This window comes from Saccopteryx leptura, chromosome 3, assembly GCF_036850995.1.
Source record: "Saccopteryx leptura isolate mSacLep1 chromosome 3, mSacLep1_pri_phased_curated, whole genome shotgun sequence".
In the NCBI taxonomy this organism is placed as follows: Eukaryota; Metazoa; Chordata; class Mammalia; order Chiroptera; family Emballonuridae; genus Saccopteryx; species Saccopteryx leptura.
Window position 1 is genome coordinate 125,248,484 of NC_089505.1, and position 12,567 is coordinate 125,261,050.

General features: G+C 42.3%; 1 non-coding gene across 1 annotated transcript; it reads left to right on the forward strand.

Moving 5' to 3' along the window:
* The first annotated feature begins 235 nt into the window (after window positions 1-235).
* TRNAD-AUC (transfer RNA aspartic acid (anticodon AUC)) lies at window positions 236-311 on the forward strand. Its single transcript has one exon. It is a non-coding gene; the product is annotated as a tRNA-Asp (tRNA).
* Window positions 312-12,567: the final 12,256 nt, after the last annotated feature.

Here is a 12,567-nt window from a genome sequence, read left to right on the forward strand (position 1 = left end):
GTATCTAATGACTAGATTTCAGGCAAAAGAGAAAGACTTTGATACCTGTCTTTATTTCACCATTGACTGACTTCACAGCAGGCAGGGTAACTAAGAAACAGAGAATTGAAGAGAATGATCCATCACTACTATTTTAATATATGTCTTTATTATGGTTTTCCTTTGTTGGGCAAATGAGTTTGTAAAATTTGTATTTTTTTAGTTTGCTCACTTTTATTGTTAAAAAATGGCATGGGCCCTGGCCGGTTGGCTCAGCGGTAGAGCGTCGGCCTATCATGCGGAGGACCCGGGTTCGATTCCCGGCCAGGGCACACAGGAGAAGCGCCCATTTGCTTCTCCACCCCTCCGCCGCGCTTTCCTCTCTGCCTCTCTCTTCCCCTCCCGCAGCCAAGGCTCCATTGGAGCAAAGATGGCCCGGGCGCTGGGGATGGCTCTGTGGCCTCTGCCTCAGGCGCTAGAGTGGCTCTGGTCGCAACATGGCGACGCCCAGGATGGGCAGAGCATCGCCCCCTGGTGGGCAGAGCGTCGCCCCTGGTGGGCATGCCGGGTGGATCCCGGTCGGGCGCATGCGGGAGTCTGTCTGACTGTCTCTCCCTGTTTCCAGCTTCAGAAAAATGAAAAAAAAAATAAATAAATAAATAAATAAAATTAAAAAAAATAAAAAATGGCATGGTCTTTTGGGTAATGGGTATGCAACATAATCAAATGTCAAAATAACCTGGAGGCCTGACCAGGTGGTGGTGCAGTGGATAGAGCATCAGCCTGGGATGCAGACAACCCGGGTTCGTGACCCCGAGGTCGCCAGCTTGAGCGCGGGCTCATCCAGTTTGAGCAAGGCTCACCAGCTTGAGCCCAGGGTCACTGGCTCAAGCAAGGGGTCACTCGGTCTGCTATAGCCCCCAGTCAAGGCACATATAAGAAATCAATCAATGGACAACTAAGGAACCGCAACAAAGAATTGATATTTCTCACCTCTCTCCCTTCCTGTCTGTCTGTCCCTCTCTCTGACTCTCTCTGTCTCTGCCACAAAAAATAAATAAATAAATAAATAACCTGAAGATGTTTTCTCTGAACTTATGTACCCTGATTGATTAGTGTCACCCCATTAAAATTAATTTTAAAAAATGGCATGGTGCTGGGCAGCCATGTGTGTGCTTGTCCACAGACCAGGACAGTTGATTGCAAATGGCGATTGCATTCCTGCTTGGGAGAGGCCGCGTTGTTTTGCTAATGTTTGCTGGAGGGGTCTTTGTGGGCCAGGCAGTTTTGCAGGGAGAGTGGAGAGAATGCAGAGTGCTGAAGAAGAAGCCAGTTTGTGCAGAGGGAGAGAGAAGGAATGAGGATGAGGAACCAGAGCTGAAGGTCTTTGTGAACTCCTCTGAAACTGGTAGGGCCTTTGATTCTAGGAGGAACCAGAGAAAATTCTCCTGGTCGTAAAACTGGAGAATGCATCAGGGCTTTGGGAGCCCTGAATGAAATGGAAGTGTTTTCCCTGTGTGTTTGCTTTTTGGCCAGTGCAAGTCTTTAACAGAGGAATGGCCCAACATTTTTTGGCTCCAATTTTTCTTTACTGTCTGCTCAAATTCAATGAGAACCTGCATGTGCATGGCCACAACAGTAGCGGTGGCCCCTGGCCTTACAATCTTCAAATGCTATAATAGTGTATTTGTATACATCATCTAAGTATAGTGTATAGCATACATACATAGTGTAAAAATCTTTTTTTTTTTTACAGAGACAGAGAGAGAGTCAGAGAGAGGGATAGACAGGGACAGACAGGCAGGAATGGAAAAATAAGAACATCAATCATTAGTTTTTCGTTGCGCATTGCAACCCTTAGTTGTTCATTGATTGCTTTTTCATATGTGCCTTGACTGTGGGCCTGCAGCAGACTAAGTAATCCTTTGCTCAAGCCAGCGACCTTAGGTCCAAGCTGGTGAGCTTTTGCTAAACCAGATGAGCCCATGCTCAAGCTGGTGACCTCAGGGTCTCGAACCTGGGTCCTTGGCATCCCAGTCCGACACTCTATCCACTGCACCACTGCCTGGTCAGGCCATAGTGTAAAAATCTTACAACAGATTTCCTTTTTCTCCTACTACTAGTTCATTTCCCCTTACTATTTTTTGTGCTTTTGTTATTACAAATTTTCCTACTACTTTTGTTCTAAATGCCACAGTACAAGAAGAAGACAAGATGGCGCTGGAGTAGGCGGATGTACCAACATCCACCTCCCAGAACCAAAGTGGATTACAAAATAATTTTAAGAACTATCATCTGGAAAAAACAACTTTGGACTAAACTAAGAGGACTCTTCAACCAAGGAACGCTGAAGAAGCCACACTGAGACTGGTAGGAAAAGTGGAAATGTGAAGAGGGCTGCCCAGCTCCCCTGAGCGAACAGCAGCCAGGAGAGACTAGCGTGGTGGGAAGTGAATTTAGCAGAGAAGGAAGGGTCCTGAGTCCCAGGAACAAAGCCCCAGCCTGCTGCCCCAGAGCCCAGAAGAGGCGTAAGGACAGTATTTAGCTGGAAACAAGTCAGGATACTGTTTATGAGAAAGAGTCTGATTTCTCAGACCCAGGATTCTTCTTAAAGGGACCATGCAGAAAACCTTTTTCACAACCACTCCAGGGAACGGGGAGAGAGGAGAGGACCGGAGTGGCAGGAAGAGAGTGTAATCTAGGAGGCACAGGGAGAAACATTTTGGGAGACAGCCACCCTAACCCCTGGGACAAGTCACTCCCCAAATCTGAAGTGAATATTTCCCCCAGAAATAGCAATACCAGCAAAGGGAAGCAGGATACCAGCCAAACAAGCTCTCCCGCAGCACTCAGAGCAGAGTTGCTTAGAAGGAGGGAGCTTTCAGGTCTACAGTAGTGAGTGTTAGGGTCTGAGCTGCAGCACCCGCACCCGCACCCACACGGCTGAGGGCTCACCGGAGGGCGGGCGGCGGTGGGATGTGGAGGCGCAGTTCTGTCGGCAGGGGCCGACACTGGGCTAATGTGTGAGCTCAGTCCTGCCAGGCTGGGTAGGAGTAGGCATGCAAAAGCGGTCAAGCCCAGCTGCTGGCAGCCTGTAATCCAGTCTGCAGGAGAAGGGCGGGAACCCGGGAAGGGGTGGAGACCAGCCCTTGAGCAAGGGCGCAGGAGCACAGCCTTGCGTTGCCCGTGGAACCAAGGCTTGTGGCCTGACTTGGGAGCCAGCTCCTCCTGCTACTGAGCTGAGCGTGGCACACAGTCCTGCCTGGCCAGTAGAGCCAAGGATAGCAGCAGTTTCATGAGTGGGCTCCTCCTGCAAGGGCAGGGCGAAAGCCCGGAAACAGGCAGAGACCCACTGCCCTCAGGGCCAAGCATAATGCCACCCATGGGGGCGGGGCAAAGGCCAAGGCAACCAAGGCTTGTGCACCAAGCACATGATCACAACCACTCCCGTGAAGGAGAGGTGGAAACCACAGCAACAGCCCCAGTGGGCAGGCCCCGGCAACGCCCAAACCCAAAAGCCCTAGGCAGCAACAGAAGAGGGGGCGGCGGGCCTGCAGACAGACCATAAATAGGGAACAGAGGCCATACCCAGTGGACTCCAGTGGCCAAAACTTTCTTCTACACAGAGAAAATGTGAAGGCAAAGAAATACAACATAAATGAACCAAGAGAAATCCCCAGAAAAGGAACTAAATTAATCAGATATAACCAAATTACCAGATGCAGAGTTTAAAATAACAATTGTTTGGATGCTCAAAGATATTAGAACAATAGATGGTCATTATGAACACCTAAATAAAGAGATAGCAAATATAAAAAAGGACATTGAAATAATAAAGAAGAATCAGTCAGAAATGACAAATACAGTACCTGAAATAAAGAACACAATGGAAGGAATTAAAAGCAGGATGGATGAAGCAGAGAATCAAATCAGCGAGTTAGAGGACACGATAAATAAAGGCATGGAAGCAGAGTAGAAAAAAGAAAAAAGACTCAAAAAGTCTGAGGAAACACTAAGAGAGCTCTGTGACAACATGAAGAGAAATAACATCCGCATCATAGGGGTTACTGAAGAAGAAGAGAAAGAACAGGGATATAGACTTTCTTCAAGCATATCATAGCAGAAAACTTCACTCAATTAAGGCAGGAAAACATCTCACATGCTCAGGAAGCACTGAGAACTCCATTAAGGAGAAACCCAAAGAAATCAACACCAAGACACATCATAATTAAAATACCAAAGCTAAGTGATAAAGAGAAAATATTAAAAGCTGCTAGACAAAAAAAGACTATCACCTGCAAAGGAGCCCCCATAAGGATGACTTCTGACTTCTCAACAGAAACACTTGAGGCCAGAAGGGAATGGCAAGAAATATTCAAAGTAATGCAGAACAAGAGCCTACAACCAAGGCTACTTTATCCAGCAAGGCTATCATTTAAAATTGAAGAAGAAATAAAAAGCTTTACAGAGAAAAAAAAAAAAAAACTCAAGGAATTCACTACAACCAAACCAAGGCTGCAAGAAATGCTAAGGGACCTGTTGTAAACAGATCAAAGGAGAAAAAGAATATAGCAAAAGAGGAATACAGTTTTAAAGAATAAAATGGCAATACACAATTACATATCAATAATAACCTTAAATGTAAATGGATTAAATGATCCAATCAAAAAACATAGGGTAGCTGCATGGATAAGAAAACAGGACCCATACATATGCTGTCTACAAGAGACACACCTTAAATCAAAAGATGCACATAGACTGAAGATAAAGGGATGGAAAAAAATATTTCACGCAAATGGAAATGAAAAAAAAGCTGAGGTAGCAATACTTATATCAGACAAAATGGACTTTAAAACAAAGACTATAGTTAGAGATAAAGAAGGTCACTACATAATGATAAAGGGAGCAATCCAAAAGGAAGATATAACCGTTATAAATATCTACGCATCTAATATAGGAGCACCTAAATATATAAAGCAGACTTTGATGGATATAAAGGGCGAGACCAACAGCAATACTATAATAGTAGGGGATTTCAATACTCCACTAACATCATTAGATAGATCCTCAAGAAAAAAAATTAACAAAGAAACAGCAGACTTAAAGGACATATTAGATCAACTCAATTTAATAGATATCTTCAGAACCTTTCACCCTAAAACAGCAGAATATACATTCTTTTCAAGCAATTATGGTACATTCTCTAGAATAGACCACATGTTAGGGCACAAAAGCGGTATCAACAAATTTAAGAAAATTGAAATCATATCGAGCACTTTCTCTGATTACAATAGCATTAAACTAGAAATCAACCACAACAGAAAAACTGAAAAATACTCAAACACTTGGAAACTAAATAGCATGTTATTAAATAACAAATGGGTAAACAATGAGATCAAAGAAGAAATTTAAAAATTCCTAGAAACAAACGATAATGATCATACATCAACTCAAAATTTATGGGACACAGCAAAAGCAGTCCTGAAAAAAAACAAAAAAAAACAGTCCTGAGAAGGAAGTTTATAGCATTACAGGCAGGCATACTTCAAGAAGCTAGAAAAAGCTCAAATAAACAACTTGACCCTACATCTAAAAGAACTAGAAAAAGAACAGCAAGTAAAGCCCAGAGCTAGTAGAAGGAAGGAAATAATAAAGATCAGAGCAGAAATAAATGACATAGAGGCTAAAGAAACAATGCAGAGGATCAATGAAACCAGGAGCTGGTTCTTTGAAAAGGTAAACAAGACCGATAAACTTTTAACCAGACTCACCAAGAAAAAAAGAGAGAGGACTCAAATAAATAAAATTAGAAACGAGAGTGGAGAAATAACAACTGACACAACAGAAATACAAAATATTATAAGAAAATACTATGAAGAACTGTACACCAAAAAACTAGACAACCTAGATGAAATGGACAAATTCCTTGAAATTTATAATCTTCCAAAAATTAATCTGGAAGAATCAGAAAACCTAAACAGACCAATTACAACAAATGAGATTGAAACAGTTATCAAAAAACTCCCAAAAAAGAAAAGTCCTGGGCCTGATGGCTTCACAAATGAATTCTACCAAATATTCAAAGAAGAACTAACTTCTATCCTTCTCAAGCTATTTCAAAAAATTCAAGAGGAAGGAAGACTTCCAAACGCCTTTTATGAGGCAAGCATAATTCTGACTCCAAAACCAGGCAAAAACAACACAAAAAAAGAAAATTAGCCAGATCAGGCAGTGGCGCAGTGGATAGAGCATCGGACTGGGATGCAGAGGACCCGGATTCAAGACCCTGAGGTCACCAGCTTGAGTGCGGGCTCATCTGGTTTGAGGAAAAGCCCACCAGCTTGAACCCAAGGTCGCTGGCTCCAGCAAGGGGTTACTCAGTCAGATGAAGGCCCGCAATCAAGGCACATATAAGAAAGCAATCAATGAACAACTAAGGTGTTGCAACACACAATGAAAAACTAATGATTCATGCTTCTCATCTCTCTCCGTTCCTGTCTGTCTGTCCCTGTCTATCCCTCTCTCTGACTCACTCTCTGTCTCTGTAAAAAATAAATAAATAAATAAATAAAAATAAAAAAATAAAAGTTTAAAAAAAAAAAGAAAATTATAGGCCAATATCCCTGATGAATTTAGATGCAAAAATCCTCAACAAAATATTAGCAAACCAAATCCAGCAATATATGAAAAAAATCATACACCATGATCAAGTGGAATTTATTCTTGGGAGGCAAGGCTGGTACAATATTTGCAAATCAATCAATGTGATTCATCACATAAACAAAAGGAAGGAAACCCTGGGCGGTTGGCTCAGCGGTAGAGTGTCGGCCTGGCGTTCGGGGGACCCGGGTTTGATTCCCGGCCAGGGCACATAGGAGAAGCGCCCATTTGCTTCTCCACCCCCACCCCCTCCTTCCTCTCTGTCTCTCTCTTCCCCTCCTGCAGCCAAGGCTCCATTGGAGCAAAGATGGCCCGGGCGCTGGGGATGGCTCCTTGGCCTCTACCCCAGGCGCTAGAGTGGCTCTGGTTGCGGCAGAGTGATGCCCCGGAGGGGCAGAGCATCGCCCCCTGGTGGGCAGAGCGTTGCCCCTGTTGGGCGTGCCAGGTGGATCCCGGTCGGGCACATGTGGGAGTCTGTCTGACTGTCTCTCCCCGTTTCCAGCTTCAGAAGAAAAAAAAAAAAAAACCAAAAGGAAGGAGAAAAACCACATGATAATTTCAATAGATGCAGAAAAAGCATTTGATAAAATCCAGCACCCATTCATGATCAAAACTCTCAGCAAAGTGGGAATACAGGGAACATACCTCAACATGATAAAGGCCATCTATGACAAACCCACAGCCAATATCATACTCAATGGGCAAAAATTAAGAGCAATCCCCTTAAGATCAGGAACAAGGCAGCAGTGCCTCCTTTCACCACTCTTATTCAACATAGTTCTGGAAGTCCTAGCCACAGCAACACACAAGAAAAAGAAATAAAAGGCATCCAAATTGGAAAAGAAGAAGTAAAACTATCATTAAATGCAGATGAGCCTGACCAGGTGGTGGCGCAGTGGATAGAGCGTTGGACTGGGATGCGGAAGGACCCAGGTTCGAGACCCCGAGGTTGCCAGCTTGAGCGCGGGCTCATCTGGATTGAGCAAAGAGCTCATCAGCTTGGACCCATGGTTGCTGGCTCCAGCAGGGGGTTACTCGGTCTGCTGAAGGCCCGCGGTCAAGGCACATGTGAGAAAGCAATCAATGAACAACTAAGAAGTCGCAACGCGCAACGAGAAACTGATGATTGATGCTTCTCATCTCTCTCCGTTCCTGTCTGTCTGTCCCTGTCTATCTCTGCCTCTGTTAAAAAAAAAAAATGCAGATGATATGATATTGTATATAGAAAATCCTAAAGTCGCAGTCAAAAAACTACTAGACCTGATAAATGAATTCAGCAAGGTGGCAGGATATAAAATCAATACTCAGAAATCAGAGGCATTTTTATACACTAACAATGAACTGTCAGAAAGAGAAATTAAGGAATCAATCCCCTTTACCATTACAACCAAAAAAATAAAGTACATAGAAAAAAATTTAACCAGGGAGATTAAAGACTTGTACTTGGAAAATTATAAACCATTGATAAAAGAAATCAGGGAAGATACAAACAAGTGGAGGCATATACCGTGCTCATGGTTAGGAAGAATAAACATCATTAAAATGTCTATATTACCCAAAGCAATTTATAAATTCAATGCAATACCGATTAAAATAACAACAACTTCCCTCAAAGATATAGAATACATATTCCAAAAATTTATATGGAACCAAATGAGAACACAAATAGCCTCAGCAATCTTGAAAAGGAAGAATAAAGTGGGAGGTATCACACTTCCAGATATCAAGTTATATTATAAGGCCATTGTACTCAAAACAGCCTGGTACTGGCATAAGAACAGGCATATAGATCAATAGAACAGAACTGAAAACCCAGAAATAAACCCACACTTTTATGGACAACTGATATTTCACAAAAAAGGTAAGAGCATACATTGGAGTAAAGACAGCCTCTTCAACAAATGCTGTTGGGAAAATTGGACAGCTACCTGCAAAAAAATGAAACTAGACCAACAACTTACACCATTCATAAAAATAAACTCAAAATGGATAAAAGACTTAAATGTAAGACGTAAAACCATAAGCATCTTAGAAGAAAACATAGGCAGTAAGCTCTCTGATATCTCTCGCAGCAATATATTTGCCAATTTGTCTCCACAGGCAAGTGAAATAAAAGACAGGATAAACAAATGGGACTATATCAAACTAAAAAGCTTTTGCACAGCTAAAGACAATAAGAACAGAATAAAAAGACAAACTACACAATGGGAGAATATATTTGACAATGCATCTGATAAGGGGTTAATAACCAAAATTTATAAAGAACTTGTAAAACTTAATATCAGGAAGACAAACAATCCAATCAAAAAATGGGCAAAAGAAATGAATAGACACTTCTCCAAAGAGGACATATAGATGGCCAATAGGCATATGAAAAAATACTCAACATCACTAATCATTAGAGAAATGCAAATTAAAACCACAATGAGATTATCACCTCACACCAGTCAGAATGATACTCATCAATTAAACAACACAGAATAAGTGCTGGCCAGGATGTGGAGAAAAGGGAACTTTCCTGCACTGCTGGTGGGAATGCAGACTGGTGCAGCCACTGTGGAAAACAGTATGGAGATTCCTCAAGAAATTAAAAATTGAACTGCCTTTTGACCCAGCTATCCCATTGTTAGGAATATATCCCAAGAACACCATAGCACTATTTGAAAAGAAGAAATGCACCCCCATGTTTATGGCAGCATTGTTCACAATAGCAAAGATCTGGAAACAGCCCAAGTGTCCGTCAGAGGATGAGTGGATTAAAAAGCTTTGGTATATATATACTATAAGATGCTAATGAGCCATAAGAAATGATGACATTGGATCATTTACAACAACATGGATGGACCTTGATAACATTATACTGAGAAAAATAAGTAAATCAGAAAAAACTAAGAACTATATGATTCCATAAAGAGGTGGGACATAAAAATGAGACTCAGAGACATGGACAAGAGTGTTGGGGTTACAAGGTGGGGGGGGGGGGAGGGATTGGGGGAGGGGAGGGGCACAAAGAAAACCAGTTCGAAGGTGACAGAAGACAATTTTATCAATGTCACCCCATTAAAATTAATCAAAAAAAATTTGTCTCACGGCTAATTCAGGCAGTTAGAAGAATGGTATAAGGATGCTAATTCTGCTTCTCAGGCCACATCCTGTAAAAGAGGCCCCAAGCAAATCGGTGATTTGGCTCCTCTGATTTTGCCAATTGGATTTAAAAAAAAAATAGGTCAGGAGCGCCCTGAAATGGAACTAACAATACATGAGCTTAAATTTAAAGGACTTTTAGGTACTGGAGCTGATGTATCTGTTATTGCTAAGCTACATTGACCTCCTTCCTGGCCCACTCATGCAGCAGCCACAGAATTACAAGGTATAGGGCAGAGTAAATCCCCTCAACAAAGTTCTAGTTTTCTAAATTGGGAAGATTAAGGTCATTCTGGATTTTTTAAGCCTTATGTGATCCCTGGATGGCCAGTTAATTTGTGGAGTAGAGATGTTTTGAAAAATATGGGAGCATTGCTTTTCAGTCCTAATGGTTTAGTCAGTACTCAGATGTTTGATCGGGGATTCTTGCCCACCAAGGGACTAGGGAAAGAACAGCGAGGAATTCTCACCCCCATAGAAGTGGCACTCAATTACAGAAGGTGTGGATTAGGATATCAAAATTTAGCATAGGGGCCTTGGTAGCTCCTGCTATCCCAATAATGCATTGTGCAGACCCAATTACTTGGAAATCAGATAATCCTGTATGGGTAGACCAATGGCCCCTTTCTCAGGAGAAACTTAGGGCAGCTGCACAATTGGTACAAGAGCAGCTACAGCTTGGGCACATTGAACCATCTAATAGCCCATGGAATACACTTCCATATTTTGATCTTGTTGCCTCCTGGATTATCAAGGGGCATAGGCAACCCTTACAGCTTATAGGTTTTGAGCCTCAAAATTATTGTTGTTCCTTTTTCAAAGGATCAACAACAATGGCTCTGGGAAATTTCCACTAAATGGCAAATCGCTTTTGCAAATCAATGGACAACTTTATACTGAAACTGTCAACTTAAAATCAGCCCAAAGACTAGAATTATATGCCATTATCATGGCTTTTCAGCATTTGCCATATTCCCCCTTTAATCTATATACAGACAGCAAATATTTACTTATGGTGTTTCCACTATAAAGACTGCTGTCTTAGGGACAACTGCTGATGAACTATTTCAGCAGTTCCTCTTTCTTCAAAGACTTGTATGTCAACATAGAGCTCCATGTTTTATAGCACATACTCAAGCTCACTCCATGCTCCCTGGAGCTTTAGCACAAGGGAATGCCCTTGTTGATCAAGCTACCCAAAAGAAAATTATTTGGAGCAACCATGACAGATCGAGCAATTCAGTCTCATACTATTCATCACCAGAACGCTGCAGCCCTGTATAAACAGTTTCAACTTTCTCGGGAAGCAGCATGGCAGATTGGGAAATCCTGACCAAGGGGTCCTATACTACAATCTGTCCCTTAATTTGGAGTTAACCCTCAAGGGCCCCTACCAGGACAACTTTGGCAAATGGATGTTACTCATATACCTTCATTTGGCAAACAGTTCTATGTCCACGTTACAGTGGATACCTATTCTGGATTTATAGTAACCTCTGTCAAAACAGGAAAGGCTGCTAAGCATGTTATAGCTCATTGTCTGTATGCATTGTTCTATTATTGAATTTCCTAAACTGGTTAAACTGACAATGCTCCTGCATATGGAGCAAAAGCATTTACTGTATTTTGTCAAACCTTTCGAATTATGTGTATTTCTTACAATCTTTAAAGTCAAGGTATTATTAAAGTGTACCCAGCAAATATTTGAAGGTCAATTTAAAAAAATTTAAAAGGGGGGAATCATATCCTGGAACTCCTACGAGTCTACCATACCATGCTTTTTACTTAAAAATTTTTAAATTTCTTTTGAATGCTGATGAACAGGAGATGCCAAATCTTTTTCTCCTGTAAACTACTACCTTCTTTACTCGATCCAGCTAATAACACTGTTTTGTCTTTTTCCAAATAGCCCCAGATATATGGAAAAGATTTATATAGGCGGATGGGGATCCTCAAACCCCTCAGTGAGATCTTCTGAGCATGGCTTTTAAGATACCAAGAGGCAGAAAAAGCCCAATAGAGATCAGGGGAACTACCAGGTTTTAGGATATGCCCTTAAAGGCTCCAACACCCCAAAGGGGTCTCATAGGATGCCATCTGGGTCCTGCTTCAATAGTGGAAAGGAAGGTCATTGAGCTAAAGCTTGACAGACTCACATGCCTCTGCTGTCAGGAAACAGGGACACTGGAAGGTAGGCTTCCCCCTCGCTCCTCTAAGGGAGGGTTCAGTCTCTTCCAGCCCTGCTCCAGCCACCTATGACCTAACCTTGCCCAGAAAGCTGGGGTTTGCCACTGAAGGCTGAAGGTGCCCAGGGCCGTCGGCCCCATCTACAACACTGTGGACGAGCCTAGGGTATTTATTCCAAGAAGCAGGTGAACTGATCTCATTCGCACAAGGGCCACTTAACTATGTCTTCCCTGAATAGTCAGGTTTTTTATTCTTCCCTCGAAGATCTCTGTTGTGGGTGTTGATAGTCCAATTTTCTGCTGCTTTGTTTAATATAGAGTGTTTCTTTTATTCCTCCTACCTCAATGCCCCACTCATATTTCAGGCTGGGACCTACTCCTAATTTAGAGCTCTCTTTCCCCCTTTTGCCAACTTCTATTATGAATCTACCTTTGCCACCCAGCTTAGTGTATCCCAAGGTTCTATTTACCAAGCCACAGTCACAGAGCTCCAGGGAAAAGCAACCTGGTCTCATCTCTCCAGGCAGAGGAGAACAGAAGCTCCATCTCCACACATGCTGCAGATGGCTTTTCCAGTCTACCTGAATCATTACCAGCT